The following is an 18945-nucleotide window of genomic DNA, read 5'->3' as shown; positions in this document are numbered from 1 at the left end:
TTAAGGCAGCCCTGAAAGGAACCTATTTTTTGTCCATAGAAGAGATCCAATCAGCCATGACAAAGACCTTGCAAGATTCCTTCCAGGGTGGGTACCGGTCATGGCAGAGTCGCTGGAAAAAATGTGTAGAGGCCCAAGGACAGTATTTTGAAGAATTTTAAGTGTTTGTGCAAATCTGTTCAATAAATTACTTTTAAAAAGATAATTGCATTACTTTTGGAATGCATCCTGTATGTATGCAAGCTTAAGTCATTCCATGCTTTAGTGAAGTGTATCCTCTTTACAAGGCAATTAATATGGGGACGGTGAAGTTTGTGCCAAATGAAAAGCTTTTTAAAAATGTTTAAAGCCATGTGAAAAAGACATTTGCACAAAGATGTGTTTGTCTGTCCATCCTCCATGATTCCACTAACTATAGAAAGATGGGAGAATCAATATAGTTTCTGCAAACTGAGTCTCACTCAGTGAGGATAATATTGTACCTTCAACTCTTGATAACCTCATCAATCAGTTTTATATATTTCAGGTAAAGTATTAGACTGCTCTTACTATGAGATATGATGGAATCAAATAGCTACTTGCCTCCTTTATAACAGCTTACCTCTTGATATAAAAATGGTCTTCACTCTTATGCTTTCTGGAGAGTAGTGAAAACCTAGCTTTAATCATAGTCTCTCAATAGTACCTTCTGGACTTAATAATTCATCTTGTCTAATGTTTTCTTTGCAAAGTTTATCTTGCACTTGTTTTTATTTTATTTTATTATTTTTATGATGTATAGGGCTGCCCATTTCACAGCAGTGAAGAGCTTAATGGTTTGTTTTCGATTCAGCCTGAATTCAGAGCAGATTATAATGTGGAAATATAGTTTAGCACTGCATTAATAAGTAACTGATTACTCTATTTTATTAACTAGGTAGCAGTGGGCTTATGTCACCTACTTTAGGCATGGATAGATCACCTTGTTTGAAGGAGAGTTCTTATCTTAAGAGATTAGCATGCTCTTATCTTTAGAGATACACTCCATTAATCATGCATTTGTTCTGACCTGCCTCTACTTGCCCCTCCAGGCTATCATGGATGTTTGTACATGAAGGTGTGTTCTACTCAATGGTTGGACTCTTGGAAGTGGAAAGCTGGAGGAAAAACTGAATGGTGAGCTGATAAATCATAGTGTCACAAGACAAAGGAAAGGGAGGTGTGTATAATTCTAGTGAAAAGGGAAAGTGAGCAAAGAAAATCTTTTAGTCAATAGTAGTGAATTCCATCTGAGTTGTGAAACCAGAATAAAGCATTTAGAAGATCAAATGAAGAAACTGGACTTCCTTTCACCACCTTTCTCAATATGGTAGCTTTGAGATGTGTTGAGAAGAACATCAGGCATGGGGGAATTGAGATATCTCCCCCGGGCCTATACAATTTATGTGTGGTATGTTTGTGTGTATGTCTGCTTTAATAACGGTTTTTTAAATGTTTTTAAATTATTAGATTTGTCTTGAATTGTTCTATTGTTGTTGTGAGCCACCCCCAGTCTTCGGAGAGGGGTGGCATACAAATCTAATAAATAAATAAATAAACTTCCAAAATTCTCAGTCCCAAATTTTGTAAAATCTGTTAGCAGCAGAGGTGGTATTCAGTTGGTTCGATCCGGTTCGAGCGAACTGGTGGCACTGACTGTTGGTTGGCCTGCCCACTCAGATGACATCACATCCCATTTATACACATTTTTGAGGCTGTGCGCATGGGTGGAAGGCTATGCATGCATGCTCATATTTGCGAACCAGTAGGCAAGGAAAGTGAATACTACTGGTTAGCAGCAATGGTGCATTGACATATCTGTAAGAAATACTACTTGCCTGCAAGCAATAATTGGTGGGATCACAAAATAAATAAAGTAAGAGAAAATGAAGAAGCTAAATGGTTCTGGGACTATATGATACATCATATTTAACCATTGTTGGTGAGAAAGAATGAAAGTATGGATAATGGAGGTTGCAATAATTGGAAGCAGCAGAACAGAAGAGAAAGAGCTGGAAAAAAACCCCACAAAATATAAAGACCTCCAAACAGAATAAATATGGCAAAAGAAAACAAAGATAATGCCAGTAGTAATATGTCCTCAGATGCAAACCCCAAATCATGGAACACCACTTGAACACCATTGGAACACACAAAATCACCCATCTGTTAATTGCAAAAGGCAATATTACTTAGAGCTTACATTTTTAAAAAATACCCTTAACACTATCAAACAGCAAAATCTGCCTATCCCAGGTCCTTGGGAAGGTCTCAACAGGTGGACAACAATGCCAAATGCTATCTTAACATCTGGTTGTGACCAGCCATCATAACCATGTTAGATATATATGTAGGAATGTGGAAAGATTTTATCTGGACTTGATTTTTCACACAAAATTCTAGAAGCCCTGGCAAGCTATAGGGTGACCTCTGCTGATTTATAGTGAATAAATTAACAGAGGCATCAACATTGATCCTAGAGGGAAACAAGAATGAAGAAACTTATTTCTGATAGTCCTGGAAGAGAAACTGATTTGGTAAAGAAATAATCCTTACAGTGAGGTCTGGATGTAGAGTCTGGAGCTGGTTACCAGCTATATTTTGGCTCAGGCAGAAAATGTTTGGGCCAACTCTGACAGCAGTTGTGGTTAAGCAGAGACTAACATCAAATAACTGCGAAAGAAGAGGGTAAGAGAACACATAATAAACTGAAATATTATAAAAAGCAAATGAAAGAGCAGTTCAGAATCAAATTGTTAAAAGGAAAATAACTCTCTGAGAACTGCACAGTTACATAACCTCTGTACCATTCTCTCTTATTTATATCTATTATTATCATCAGTAGAGAAACTCTTCACTATTTGCATGGGAAAATACAATATTATTTTTGCCATCAAATGTTTTTTTTAAAATGCATATTGGAAAAATGGCTAAATACGCAGAGTGTAACTCTGCCATTTTAAGATCTGGCTATCCTTATCTGGATAGGCAGCCCACAGGTGGATTTCTCCCACAATTTATTTTTAAAAATCACAATACATTTTCACAATCTTTATGAATAAATATTCATAAACAGTTATTAAATATTGAATAAGCTGAAGACATTCTTATCCTAAACTTTCATCTTTTGCCACTGAGAAATAATATTTAAAACTTCATATTGATTTGTTCAAAAATGTTTAAAATATGAACATACAGCTTGAACCTAACGTTAAGCACAGATATTCAAGAGTTCTTCTGATAATTTTTCCTGTAGCCAAAGGAATTTAGTTGTTAACTTCAGAAGAAATATCCATAGCATTATATTCTTAAAAAATTATTATGGTTGTATTTTGGGAGTATGCTGCCTACATACCGGTACTTAGATAAGGAACAATTTCTTATAGATGTTATATAGTCTTTGCTCAAATGAAATAGAGAAATGAGCCAGCTATTTAGGAAGAAGGAAATTGGTATGAGCAATGCTTAAAAAAATATGATCTTGAGAAAATATTCAATGCTTCATAATTTTTTGTCTTTTGACATTTATATTTATTTATCTGGGATGCTGCTGTGTGTGTATGTGGAATATAGAACTCAGGGAACATCAGATACCGTGTTTCCCCGATAGTAAGGCAGTGTCTTACTATCTTTTTACCCCCAAAAGCCCCACTGTGTCTTACTTTGGGGGTATGTCTTACATTGTCCCAGGCACCGGGGCCGGCTCGTCTTCGGGCACGGGGAGCTGCGGGAAAGGAGGCGGGCAAAGGAGGGCGCCTGACCGCACCACTCACCTTTCCGCTCGTCTCGGAGCCGATCGGCCTCGCTGGCCGCTTGCAGCTGAGCCTCGGCAGGGGAAGAGGCGGTGGCGCCGCGGCGAGCGAAGGCGAGGGGCGCGCAGGGAGCTGCCAGAAAGGAGGCTGGTGAAGGAGGGCGCAGCTCCGGCCGCTCGCCTCGGAGCCGATCGGCCTCGCTGGCCGCTTGCAGCTGAGCCTCGGCAGGGGAAGCGGCCAGCGAGGCCGATCGACTCCGAGGCGAGTGGCCGGAGCTGCGCCCTCCTTCACCAGCCTCCTTTCCGGCAGCTCCCTGCACGCCCCTCGCCTTCGCTCGCCGCGGCGCCACCGCCTCTTCCCCTGCCGAGGCTCAGCTGCAAGCGGCCAGTGAGGCCGATCGGCTCCGAGGCGAGCGGAAAGGAGGCGGGCGAAGGAGGGCGCAGCTCCGTCCGCTCGCCTCGGAGCCGATCGGCCTTGCTGGCCGCTTGCAGCTGAGCCTCGGCAGGGGAAGAGGCGGTGGCGCCGCGGCGAGCGAAGGCGAGGGGCGCGCAGGGAGCTGCCGGAAAGGAGGCTGGTGAAGGAGGGCGCAGCAATAGTATTTGTCTAGTTTTTTCCCCCTTTAATTCCTTTTATACTACCGTGTTTCCCCGAAAATAAGACATATGTCTTACTTTCGGGGTATGGCTTATATAAGCCGACCCCCCTGAAACCCCCCATATGTCTTACAATCGGGGGGGTCTTACTATCGGGGAAACACGGTATGTATCCCAACTACGAAGAACAGTTGCAGGAACTGGGTATGTCTAGCTTTGCCCCGGAAGTGGAGTAAAGACGCTGAGACATTGTATGGATTAAATAAAGGGTCACTTTATTAAATTAACATACATTTAAATAACATAACTTTAAATATGTAAATTTAAATATTTAAATTCAACTATAACTAAGGACCTGCAGCGGCCAAAACTAATGGGGCGGAAATTCCTGCCAGAACCTTCCTTGGCAACATTGGGCATAACTCCTTGCTGAACCAGGTAAAGGTAGCCACCTTCACCTGGATCGGAGTCACGCCCCTTTGGCGTGTGGGAGGAGCTCACCCTCCAATCCCCAAGGGAAATTGGATCAGGTGAGTCCCATGGGCATCCTCTCTCCAATTCCCGATGTTGTTCTAACCTCTAGTTCCTGGAGAGAGGCAGTCCATCACCCTTTTAAAAGATGCCCAAAGGAGCATGCACGGTCACTTGTACTGCCCATTTCCGCCCCTAATCTGCCAAACCGCAGTGACCAAAGGGAAGCCTAGGTCTAAAATCTATGTGCGCCGCACCCTCTAACCATTCCATCCATACCGTTAGTGTAGAATAGGCTAAAAAAGGACCACCTCTAAAGGGGAGGCCGCAAAAAATTCCTATTTGGCCCCGAAGCAACCTCCTAAAGATACACTCTTGATAGGGGAGGGCGGGCGGGTGTTCGCTTCAGAGTCAGTCCCAGCAAGGAGGAGGTCCTGTTCGGATCAAGGACCTCCCCTTGCCTCCAGAAGGCAGCGTGCCTCTTTGGCATGCTGCCAAAAGCCGAACTTCCGGTTTCACCGGAAACTGGAAGTTCGGGGCTCCATGGAGCCAAATGCAGCATCCCCCTGCTCCGGGGGCAATTTCGGCCAGAGGTTTAAGCCACCGGTCGGGCATTAGTGAAAAGAAGGACAAGGGGAGACATGATAGCAGTGTTCCAATATCTATGGGGTTGGCACAAAAAAGAGGGCATCAAACTATTCTCCAAAGCACCTGAGGGTAGAACAAGAAGCAATGGGTATAAACTAATCAAGGAGAGAAGCAACTTAGAACTAAGGAGAATTTTCCTGAAAGTTCCTGTGGAACAATTTGCCTCCCAAAGTTGTGAATGCTCCAACACTGGACGTTTTAAAGAAGATGTTGTCTGAAGTGGAATAGGGTTGGACTAGAAGACCTCCAAGGTCCCTTCCAACTTTGTTATTTTATTTCTAATTCTAATCTTAATTGAAAAGATATGGAGAGCACCAAAATGTATGCAGAAAGAAGTAAAGCTCAGCCAGAAAGAAGTAAAGCTCAGACCGTAACGAGCTTTTGGAGTAATTCGTTATTTGCTTTCTGGCCTAGCAAATGATTGACAAATAAACAAACTGTACTATTGTCTGTTCAAACAATGTTACGAGGAGGAGATATTAACGGACATCAAAAATTGGTGTCTACCTGCTCTTGTGAGAATTTTTAGAGCTTTCTCAAGAATCTACTTGGGCCCTTCCATATAGACTCTTAAAAGATAATGCCAGGGATTTTTAATGGCAATCTTATGACTATAGAACAATAGCCCCCAAATAGTCCCAATTCTTGCATTAATAAAAGTGCTAAGTTCAGTTGAAAGCAACAATGTGTGTTTTCTTTGTTACTGGATTCTTGCAGCAGGTCCTTTTTCCAAGACCTTGTCCTGTCTTCAATGGTCATAACTTATCAACTCTTGTAGCTTGATCTAAGTACCGGTATTTCTCACCTTCTGGCATTGACACACTGTCTGCATTGCTTCACAAATACTGACTTTTCTGGCAATTTCCCAAGTGGAAAGTTCTGGAAACCTCCAGAACTTGAAGCAGCTGATAGCCTTCTCTGACCCCCTTCCTCTTTTCTCTACCAAGCACTTCTAGGCTCTAAATTTGAAACTTCTTCCTGGAAAGCTGGATCCTGAGAAAAGTTGAGTCAGGGCCAAAGCCCTGTTCTTCTAGCACCCACCAGCCTGAAGGCAGCAGCCGTTACAATGCGCAATTGACAACATGGTAGGAAGTTATCTGTTTTATAATGCTTCGGGGGAAGCTGTACTCGGAGACAGTTCTTAGAAAAGAGGGTTGCGTGTATTTGTGTTTCCATGTGAACTAGCAGAAGGAAATCTACAGACACCATATGTGGTTGAGAAATAGTAGGTGTTTTGTGTGTGTGTGTGTTTTAATCTCTGTGTCTGTATAATCTCTTGCTTCTGGTATGCAGTAAACATTCCACATGCTTAATAGAACCTCCTACGCAGCTCTAGGAAGGGCATTCTTAAAATAAAAGTTTCCTGCCAAAGCATCGGTCATTAGATTTACATGTAAACAAGCTGGTACTTTACTTCAGTTGCAGTTGGCAGACGTTTGTGTGCGCACATACACACAAGGAGAGGAAGAAGGAGGGTGGGAAGAGAGGGAGGGAGGAAGAGAGACAGACAGACAGACACTTTCTGTCAAAATTACATGTTTTTCTCCAACTCCCACATGGGCACTTCGTGTTCAATGTGAAGGCGATGTCCCCAGGTGCTGTCTTTGGCCACTGGGAATGGGAAGGCGGAAGAATTACAGCAGCAAAACATAAGCTATCTTGGAGGGAGCCAGATTGCAGTTACAATACCAGGACATACTTGAATAACAGAATTGGAAGGGACCTTGGATATCTTCTAGTGATAGCAAACCCTTTTTTTGGTTCGCGTACCAAAAGGGTGTGTATGTGTGTACACGCTAGCTCACGCAACATGCCCACACCCATGTCCCCAACCCATAGATGCGCACAACTCCCCCCCCCCCCCCCTCATGAAAAACAGCCAAATGGACAAACCAGAATTTCGGAAATGAAGTTCCGGTCGGCCCATTGGACCATCCCCAGGCTTCAGGAGGCTTTCCTGAAGACTCTGGAGGGTGAAAATGACTTTCCCCAAGAAATCTGAACTTCATATATAAACTGAATAAAATAAAATCTCACAGCCAACCCCTACTCAGTAAAAGACCTTCGAATACTAATATCAAATGACTTAAGTGCCAAAGCTCACTGCAACAACATAGCCAAAAAGGCTTTGAGAGTTGTTAATCTGATCCTACGTAGCTTCTGCTCCGGCAATCTCACACTACTCACAAGAGCTTACAAAATTTTCTCCAGACCCATCCTCGAATACAGCTCATCTGTTTGGAACCCATACCACATCTCGGACATTAACACTCTAGAAAATGTCCAGAGATACTTCACCAGAAGAACCCTGCATTCCTCCCCTCGTAATAGAATACTGTATGAAACTAGACTTACAATCCTGGGTCTAGAAAGCTTAGAACTACGACGCTTTAAACTTGATCTAAGTATTACCCACAAGATCATATGCTGCAACATCCTACCTGTCAACAACTTCAACCATAACAACACAAGAGCACACAACAGATTCAAACTTAATATTAACCGCTCCAAACTTGACTGTAAAAAATACGACTTTAGTAATCGAGTTGTCGAAGCATGGAACTCATTACCAGACTCCGCAGTGTCAACCCCTAACCCCCAACATTTTACCCTTAGACTGTCCACGATTGACTTCTCCAGATTCCTAAGAGGTCAGTAAGGGGCGTGCATAAGTGCACTAGCATGCCTTCCGTCCCCTGTCTAATTGTCTCTCCTATATCTCATAAATCTTTTATTCCATTCTTATATTTTTTCCTTTATTCTTCATTGACATATTTTATTCCTATATCTTTTCTTCTATTCTTTCTTTGATATTCTCTATAACCTTCATTGTGTATTGGACTAAATAAATAAAATAAAATAAATAAAATAAAATAAAATTGGCTGGCCAGCATGGCCAGCATACATGGAGTTGACATAGGGCAATGCCTCACATGCCTTCTGATATTACTCCGCCTTCGACTTGTGGCATGCATGCCTTAGGTTCACCATCATGGTCCTAGTGCAATCCCTACTTAAGCAGGGGGCCCTATACCATTCCAGACAAATGACTGTACAGTCTCTTCTTTAAGGCCTCCAGTGATGGAGCACCCACAACTTCTGAAGCCAAACAGTTCTGTTGGTTAATTGTCCTCACTTGTAGGAAGTTTCCCCTTAATTCCAAGTTGCTTCTCTCCTTGATTAGTTTCCATCCACTGTTTCTTATTCTGCCTTCAGATGTTTTGGAAAACTGACCTCTCTTCTTTGTTCTTTTCTAAATCCTATTGAGTAAAATAGAATAGTGTTGGAGTATTCACAATTTCTGGAGGCAAGCTGTTTCCACATATTAATTGTTTTAGCTGTCAGGAAATTTCTCCTTAGTTCTAAGTTACTTCTCTCCTTGTTTAGTTCCCAGCCATTGCTTCTTGTTCTACCCTCAGGTACTTTTGAGAATAGGTTGATTCCCTCTTCTTTGTGGCAACCACTGAGATACTGGAAGACTGCTATCATGTCTCCCCTGGTCCTTCTTTTCATTAAAATTGACCATGCCCAGTTCCTGCAACCTTTCTTCATATGTTTTAGCCTCTAGTCCCCTAATCCAGTGTTTTTCTGGGGAATTCTGGGAGTTGAAGTCCAGATATCTTCAAGTGGCCAAGGTTGGGAAACACTGTGTTAGATAGTGCCCAATGTTCAAGCCTGTTAAGATCCTTCTGTATTTTGTGCCTATCTAGATAATAATTAAAATAATCTACAGGTTTTCTGGGGTGGAGACAATTCTGATCCAGCTTTTCACTGCAAGCCAACCCCCCCAGAATATGTACAGAAGAGAAGAGAAAGAAAAGATGAAATTGTACATACATGGTATGCAACTCATCCATGCAAAATAACTGGGGTGGGTGGGTGTTGCATGAAAAACAAGCTTCGGGGAGTACACTTTTTTAAAACAAAGAACTGGGGAGGAAATAGTTGACGCTTCTCTTGCCAACTGATTTTACTGCTGAAAATTGCCTCCAACCAGCACACGTGCACACACAATCTGTTCTTTGCATGCAAAGAAACATCTGGATCCCCAAAAGAGGGGAAAACATCTTTTAAGCTAAGAGATAATTTGGAACAAATAATTTACAACAACAAAATTATCCAACGTTCTCTTCACAGTTTTTCGGGGGTTTTCTAAAAATAACTTTGTTCAATTAATTTGGATATAATGTATACTTCCTTTTCAGGCACCCGTAGAGCCTTTCTCCTTCTGCATCTAAATCTGTAACAAAGTTCCTTTAGAAACATCCTTTATCTGCTGAATCCCCGTGACATTCCCTGCATCTCATCTCCAACGTAAATTAGTCAAACTTTTGGCCGCCCTTCATATATTAGTGTTAAAACAGCAGTTTCCTTTTTAGTCTAACACCATACCAATTCAGCCCTAAGATGTATGAAATTAGTTACTCTTTGTAAGCTCTTATCCAGGAGAAAAGAAACAATGGGTTGAAAGAAAGTAATCGAGGAGAGAAGCAACTTAGAACTAAGAAGAAATTTTCTGATAGTTAGAATAGTTAGTTAGAATTAATCAGTGGAAGAGCTTGCCTCCAGAATTGTCAATGCTCCAACACTGGAAGATTTTAAGAAGATATTGGATAATCACTTGTCTGAAGTAGTGTAGGGTTTCCTGCCTAAGCAGGGAGTTGGACTAGAAAACATCCAAGATCCCTCCCAACTCTTCTCTTCTCTTCTCTTCTCTGCTCTGCTCTACTCTACTCCACTCTACTCTATTCTCCCCTACCCTACCCCACCCTACCCTACCCTCCTCTCCTCTATCAGCAAGTCAGATATCCCAATGTTCCAGATCATGTTGAAGACCTTTATAAGTTTGACAATAACAGCCTGCAAAGAATTGCAATGAATGCCCAAATGTATGTAAACAACGCAAGATGGTTGGAGCAGAATTTTGGGGCCTCTATTTTATGCTCCCCTTTAATTACATTGAACCTTTTTGGTATTTGCCTGACCATGTAAGACTGGAAACCTGGAAAAGAATGAGGCCACACTTGAAAATCCCACATCTTAAATCCTTCAAACCCCTCGGAATTTGCCCTTAGTTGTATAGTTCTAATTTCATGGCTGGCTGTGGAATTCTGGGAGTGGAGGTCCACACAAATTCAAGTGACCAAGGTTGAGAAACATTAATCCAATACATCTGGAGGATACTAGATTAGGAGGTGAAAGCTTGGCTCCTTCAAAAGAAAGGGACCTTTTTTGCCTTTTGGTACTGTCCATGGGGTTTTCATGGCAAAAATACTGGAGTGGGTTGTCATTTCCTTCTCCAGTGGATCATATTTTGCCAAGCTCTCTGCTATGACCTGTCCATCTTGGGTGGCCCTGCATAGCATAGCCATAGCTTCATTGAGCTATGCAAGTACCTTTGCCACAACAAGGCAGTAATCTACAAAGGGCTACCATAATAATTACAGAGAATTTATGAAAATTCTCCGGACTCCATAGTGTCATCCCCAAACCCCCAACACTTTACCCTTAGATTATCTACGGCTGACCTATCCAGATTCCTAAGAGGTCAGTAAAGGGCGAGTACAAGTGCACTAGTGTGCCTTCCATCCCCTGTCCTATTGCTCTCCTATATCTCCTATACCTTTCTTCTATTCCTATATCTCTTCTTCTATTCTTTCATTGGTATGTTCTATTACTATACCTTCTTTTCTATTATTTCTTAGATATATCTTACTATGAGTATCTCCTCTATAACCTTCATCATGTATTTTACTATGTGTATATAGATATATACCCACTAAAACCCTCATTGTGTATTGGACTAAATAGATAGATAGATAGATAGATAGATAGATAGATAGATAGATAGATAGATAGATAGATAGATAGATAGATAGATAGATAGATAGATAGATAGATAAAAATAAACAAACAAACAAACAAACGAACGAACGAACGAATGAATGAATGAATGAATGAATAATACTTTCTCTGCATGGCTACCAAGATGTTTTTGGGTCTCATTCTTCCAATTTCGGAATAGGTTAAGAAAACACATTTATTTCCCAAGTTTTTAAATATTTATTATTTTTAAGAGTGATGCCAATGTTGATTTTAATTTTGTTATTAAAAATATTTTTGGGATATCATATTATGTATAAACAAGGCTGGATATAAATTCAGCTGCCAGTATTTTTTTTGTCCCTCGTGCACCCATATGCCAAAATTCCATATTCATCAGCAACCCTCTGCAAAATCTGTTTGAAGGGTACAACAAACCTGGGACATGACCGACTTGGATTGTAAAGTTTCTGAATTTTTAGCACATTTCATTATCTCAAGGACTGACCAGGTGCTCCTGACATGCCTGAAAATCTCAAGAGCCCCAAAGCTTTAATTCTTCATGTGCTGTGGAATGACAATAATGCACAAAGTGGGCTTGGGAGAATGTTTGTGGTCTGGGGCATTGTATGAACAGCATTACTATGGTTGGAGCTTGTTCTGTCTATGGATTCTTTCTTAATTACAAACTGCTTCTGCGTTCATGCCCAGGCGCATGTGAGAGAACTCAGTAAGTTAGATAGCCATGTTTTATAACAGGAATCAGGAAAAAGAAACAACAGAACGTGCTTTAAAAAGAAGTCTGTTTCAGCCTGTGTCTCAATGAGTAGGCACAATAGCCACCTCATGCTTAATTGAGAGGCTTTGAATGAGGGACAAAGAGTCTTTGAGACCTTTCTCCAGTTGTAGAAAAGGAAGTGAAAGAGATTATACTTTGTGAGAAGAGTAACATTGTGGGGTTGACAACGGATCAAATGAAACAGAGCCTAAAGAAGCCTTTCCCATTCCATTGAGGCAGCATTTGACCCTGAAGCTCAGAGATAATTGTTCTCAGCTCAAAAAAAACCCCCTCTACCTGTCTACAAGCAGAAGCCACGTATTGTTCTCAGTGAACCAAAGAATCATGGGTTTGGAAGGATCTTGGAGTTCTCCCAGTTCAATGACTTGCCCAGGATGGGAGTCTTCAAAGCATCTCAGGCAAATGGTTGTCTTATCTTTGCTTGGGAACCTCCCACAATGTAGCACCTACAGTACAACTCCAACTTTAATGGCTCTTGCAGTCAGAACATTTCTCCTGTTTTGAATCTCCCTTTGCAAAATTCTGTCCCTTGGTCCTTGTCCCTGTCAAAAAGAGGGCGGGGAAAATATTTAGTGACCCCTCGCATCCTGTACACAAACTGTTTCAACTCCTACCCTCAAAACGTCACTACACAGCACTGCACACCAAGACAACTAGACACAAGAACAGTTTTTCCCGAACGCCATCACTCTACTAAACAAATAATTCCCCCAACACTGTCAGACTTTTTACTAAATCTGCACTTCTATTTCTACTAGTTTTTCTCATCATTCCTATCATCCTTTTCCTCCCACTTAGGACTGTATGACTGTAACTTGTTGCTTGCATCCTAAGATTTTTATTAATATTGATTGTTTCTTCATTGCTTATTTGACCCCTATGACAATCATTAAGTGTTGTACCACACGATTGTTGACAAATGTATATTTTTCTTTTATGTACATTGAGAGCATATGCACCAAGACAAATTCCTTGTGTGTCCAATCACACTTAGCCAATAAAATTCTATTCTATCCTCAGAAGCAATGAGAAATATATCAATATCTTCCTTGTGAGAGGCTTAAATGTACTAAAATTTTGCTGAAAAGTATTGCTGTTTTTTCTTCAAGTTAAATATATTCAATTTCTTTAACTGTTCTTCATACGTAGGATTTAGTGTCTGAGCCCTGGCCATCCTGGTCGTTTTTCTCTGTACTCTTCACATTCCTCTTATATATTCTTATATTGTGGTGACCTGGATACCAGTGGTGAAATTTTTTTTAAAATTCCTATCGGTTCTGTGGGCATGATTTGGTGGACATGGCTTTTTGGTCATGTGACCAGGTGGGCGTCGCCAACTAGATGTCACTCACGTCACTCACTGTTAGTGCCAGGAGCACATTCTGCCTTTCTGAAACCCTCAGTGCTTTGAGTTTCTCTCTGCCCTCTGGCTTGACTGCCCAAGCAAACCTTGGAGCCTTTTCTAGTTCTTTTCCAATCTTCCGGTCCCCCATCCCCCATTCTCAAATAGTCCTAAAATTGCATCCCCCAATTTCTTCAACATCCAGTAATGCAGTCTATACTGGTGGGAACTTGAATTGATTCAAAGCTTATAGGTCAATGATGTCGAATCTTTTTTTCCTTAGGTGCTGAAAGAGCCTAGGCGAGCGCTATCGCTCATGCGTAAGTGCCCACATCCACAATTCAATCACTGGGAAGGGTGAAAACTGCTTCCCCCACCCCCCCCAGAGGTGCTCTGGAGACTGGAAATGTCCTGTTTCCCAACTTCTGGTGGGCCCAATAGACTCCTGTTTTGCCCTCCTCAGGCTCCAAATGCTTCCCTGGAGCTGGACGAAGCGTAAAAACACTCTCCCTCATCCCCCCTGGAGACTCTCTGGAAGCCAAAAAGGCCCTCTCAGAGCTGCTGTGCAAGCAAAACATCAGCTGGCTGCACACACACATATTGGAACTGAATTAGGACAACAGCTTGTATGCCAGCAGATATGGCTCCGCATGCCACCTGTGGCAACTGTGCCATAGGTTTGCCATCACTGTTCTAGGTGATCTCTCACCAATTCCTTACCTACTTTGACTTGAATTTTCCATCTGCTCTCCTCTCCTCACCTAGTAGTGAGACCTCCGACAGGTTGGACCAAATTGTGATTGCAGTTGTCATCAATTCTCTATAGCAGGTAGCATTTTATTTCTTTTATCTTAATAAATAAACAATTCACCCATCAGATAGTAATTCTTAGCTGTCTCATACTGATATTTTTGCCATCAACATTTTGGTTGCAGTTTGCTGTTTGTGCTACACACAGCAAGACAGGGCAGCTTTTCCATCTGGCAAGCTATTTAATGTGGCCTGGGATGGCTTGCCATGATGATTAAATCCCGGCACCATTCAGCATATGTCTGTAATGCTGCTAGTTGGTTTTATAAGTTTAGTGAGGGGGGAGGAAAGGAGGAGGTATGGACACTATTTGAAAACTTGTTTTGTGGGGTGGGTGGGTTTATTGTATTGAGGCAACTGTTCTTGCTTTTGTTATTAGCATTATCACTTCTGGATGGCAAGTCTGCCATCTATCATCTATCTCAGCAAGCCCACACAACTTAGAACCATTGGTTTTTCCCATCCATGAGAAGGACCAAAGTGAAGTCTGCTATACTTTTTCAAAAGATCCTCAGGATGAGGCAATTCCTCTTTACTCAAAAGGTCCAATGAATTAATCACTCACTTTTTTTGTCTCTTGCAGCTCAACCATTTTTCTCCTAGGTATAGGAGAAAAATGGTTGAGAAGGTGTCAGAAATATGTTCATTTCTGAAGGTAATATCACAATGCAAGTAAATGGTTTGTAACCATGGGAGAGGCTGATGTAAGCCATAATCAGCATGTAATCACGGATTTACTAATTGTACTGCAACCTGATTGGCTGTATCCTATTTAAAGAGGAACACCCTTGCATGGGTGTGGTTTGTTACAGAGAGGGGCGGCATACAAATCTAATAAATAAATAAATAGAAAGAAAGAAAGAAAGAAAGAAAGAAAGAAAGAAAGAAAGTGGTTTATTACAGAGTGTGATTTGGTACAATGGGTAGTTTGTTACAGTGTGGTTTTGTTATTTAGTGGTTAGTGCTTAGTGGTTTCAGTGGTGGATATTATAAGTGTTATAAGAAAGTATTGTATGATAGTTTATTTACAGAAGCAGTTTGATAAAAGAGGAGTAAAATATATTTTTACAAGTAAGCCTGCTGCTGTGTTTCATTGAAGACTTCAATTAGGTATAGTGATTAACTGTGGCTACTTGGTGGGTTAACTTCTGTGTGCGCAAAAATTTTTCTGCCCAACAGGTTATGGGCCAAGTAACTCTGCCCAACACTTTTTTTGTTGCTTGCAGCTCAACCATTTTTCTCCTGGATATAGGAGAAAAATGATTGAGAAGGCACACCTTTGCCAGTATCACCCACCCCTGTCCAACCATTTACCTGTAATTTTTCAGATAAAGAACTGGTCTACCATTAAAAAGTTTTCAGCATTTGCTAAACTTCTTTCATCCTTCACCACTTCCATCTCCCCTCCCCCCCCATGTGATACAAAATTCAGAAAAAGGTGTGCATGTATCACAGCTGAATACAAACAGACTTTTGAAGTTCTTTACCTAATGGTGGAGAGAAACTGGGAGGACCATTTCTTGAAATTTCCCCCAGCTGAGCTAGCTTTTCTAAAGTGCCACAAAGAACCTACATGGAAATGCCTTAAGCATGTTGCATCTGTGGGAACTTCAACAAAACTCTCTTCTCCTTTGAAATAATTTATAAAGTGAATTACCTTTCAATCCTGTTGAATGAGTCCCGGTAGGAAAAATATTCAGAAGAATTTCTCTGCTCAGCATTTTCATTGCTTCCAGAAGGAAGGAGATAAATATTTCAGGATGCCATCTCTGTTCATAAGAGAAGAACCAGATTTTATTCAAAATATTTTGCTCTCACAACTTTTAAAGAAAAGCTGCTATAGATGAAGTAAGAAAGGTATATGTAAAGGTCCAAAGCTGTAATTTTACCCTCTCTAATTTTAAGTGCCAGGGTCCATGTGGTACCATAAACAATGCAACTCTATCCTGTCTATTCAGAAACAAATCCTATTAAGCACAATGGAAATTAACGGTTGGCAAAGTTGTGAAACATTTCCAATAAAGATGGAAGAGAAAATGCTATACAGTGTTCCCTCGATTTTCGCGGGTTCGAACTTCGCGAATAGCCTCTACCACGATTTTTCAAAAAATATTAATTAAAAAATACTTCACGGTTTTTTTCTATACCACGGTTTTTCCCGCCCGATGAGGTCATACACCATCGCCAAACTAATAATTCTTTGCAAATAAATAACAAAAAAAATAATTGTTGTTAATAAATAATTATGTTTATAAATATCAATGGTGAGCATCAGTAATAATGGTGAGTAAATGGTTGTTAAGGGAATGGGAAATTGTAATTTAGGGGTTTAAAGTGTTAAGGGAAGGCTTGTGATACTGTTCATAGCCAAAAATGGTGTATTTACTTCTGCATCTCTACTTCGCGGAAATTCGACTTTCGCGGGCGGTCTCGGAACGCATCCCCCGCAAAAATTGAGGGAACACTGTATTCAGTTCAAAACTTCCTTCTTTCCCCAGTGCAAATAATAAGACATTTTAGACACAATTGCAGCCCAGAGTTGTACATGATGAAAACAGCTTTATAAAATTGTGAGGTTTTGTAAAATTGTAGAGATTATTTATCAAAAACCAGTGGCATATATTCTTTCTTCTCCGATCCTAAATCCAGTGACATTGTTTCTTTTGATTCACCCAAGTTATTTTACCATTTCATAGTATCACAAAAGCTCCAAAGTCACTGGAACAGTACAAATGTTACAAAGTTAGGGACTATTAATGTAGTTAGAAGATCTAGAAGGTGCCAAGAAGCAGATCATATAGTTAACTTGCTTCTAAGCTCCTCTTATGAAAGCCCCTATTTTTCTTTTTTTCCCAATATGCTGTGGATTGATATTCTGTGTCTCCTGACAATGCCGCGTCAAAACGTGAGTGATCTCTTTGGTATGATCTGCCCAGCGAGATAGACATTAGCTTAGTAGACTTACTTACATTTACATTATTTGATTCGACTGTACTACAATCAATAATAGTGCCATCATGATAATACCCAGTAGAATTATAGCATGCATTAGCTAGTAATTGGCTAGTGGGATAATGGTCTTAGCAAAGACTCCAGAGTATCAACAGCCATGTAAAAATTGGATTAGCCTCTTCAACTGCAGCAGCAGAGCTGAAGTGCAGTAATATATGGGACAGGACTGATCCAATACTTCCAGTAGGTTATCTTCCTTCCTTATTATTCAATCAATATTTCTAGTGAGTGGACTGTGTTAACAGTAGCAGTCACACAAGCTGTAATTAAGGAAAAATAGTAGCTGTACCTTATTTCCATATTTTGGAATGAAATACTATTGTATTTATATCAGCATATAAAGATTTGATAAATATAGGTGTCTAATAATTGCACTTGCCAACAACACATCCTTGTGATCCTAAAGTAGTAATTGCCATAATTATTGTTATTCTTATTTGCATTAATTTAGTGTATGTGTGTAGATAATAATTTGTTACATGTACAAGAGAATATGGAAAATCAAGAGGGGGGAAGGAGGCCTAAATCTTTTCATGTGCCTGATTAATCATGACCCTAATTAAAATTTCAGAACCATTCACTTACTAATGTAACTGCACATGGTGTTTTTAATATTAAAGTGTTGCATGGCCCTTCCTGAAATCTTTCCCAGATGTAAACACAATCTAGATGAGCAGCCTCAAGGAATTATCTGGAAAATATTCCTGTGGGAACAAATGGAATGGAATGGAATAGAATAGAATAGAATAAAATAACAGTGTTGGAAGGGACTTTGCAGGTCTTCTAGTCCAACCACTGGTTAGGCGGGAAACCCTATACCACCTCAGACAAATGGCTATCCAACATCTACTTAAAAACTTCCAGTGATGGAGCATTCCCAGCTACTGGAGACAAGTTGTTCCACTGATGAATTGTTCTGTCAGGAAATTTCTCCTTAGTTCTAAGTTGCTTCTCTCCTTGATTGGTTTTCACCCATTGCTTCTTTTCCTACCCTCAGGGGCTCTGGATAATAGTTTGACTCCCTTTTCTTTGTGGCAACCCCTGAGATATTGAAACACTACTGTCAGGTCTCCCCTGGTCCTTCTTTTCATTAAACTAGACATGGATGGACCCAGAGGGCTTTCAGAGGGCGCTTGGGGTTTTACCAGATTCACTCGTCCACAGCTCGGAGGAGTCTGTTGCTGAGGCCTGGAACAAGGCTGCAGCGGAGGCTCTTGACCAAATTGCGCCACTGCGACCTCTCTGTGGCACTAGACCCCGTAGAGCTCCATGGTTCAACGAGAAGCTCCGGGAGTTGAAACACCAGAAGAGACGTCTAGAGCAGTGATGGAGGAAGAGTAAGTCCAAATCCGATTGAACACTTGTAAGAGCTTTTATTAAGACCTACAAAGTAGTGCTCAAGATGCGCGTATCATGCTGCCTTGATTGCATCAGCGGAATCCTGCCCGGCCGCTCTGTTTAGGGTAACCCGCTCCCTTCTAAATCAGAGGGGACTTGGGGAGCCCTTGCAGGCCAGTGCTGAAAAATTTAACTCATTTTTTGCCGATACAGTCGCTCGGATCCGGGTGGATCTCGACTCCAATTGTATAGCAGTATCGACTGACAATGAGTCAGTCAAGGTGACTGGGGCTAAACGTCTTTGTCCATCCATCTGGGAGGAGTTTGACTTGGTGACAC

At 41.0% G+C, this 18945-nt stretch overlaps 1 long non-coding RNA gene across 1 annotated transcript in view; it reads left to right on the top strand.

Annotated features, from left to right (window-relative positions):
• The first annotated feature begins 984 nt into the window (after positions 1 to 984).
• Positions 985 to 18945, top strand: part of LOC139158481 (uncharacterized) — a 63795-nt gene continuing 45834 nt past the window's right edge. The window contains exon 1 of the long non-coding RNA XR_011557699.1: positions 985 to 1155. This is a non-coding gene — a long non-coding RNA (uncharacterized lncRNA). The remainder of the gene's footprint in view (positions 1156 to 18945) is intronic.

This window comes from Erythrolamprus reginae, chromosome 2 (assembly GCF_031021105.1).
Source record: "Erythrolamprus reginae isolate rEryReg1 chromosome 2, rEryReg1.hap1, whole genome shotgun sequence".
In the NCBI taxonomy this organism is placed as follows: domain Eukaryota; kingdom Metazoa; phylum Chordata; class Lepidosauria; order Squamata; family Dipsadidae; genus Erythrolamprus; species Erythrolamprus reginae.
Note: the sequence above shows the minus strand (reverse complement) of the source record. Positions and strands in the feature narration are given on the sequence as shown.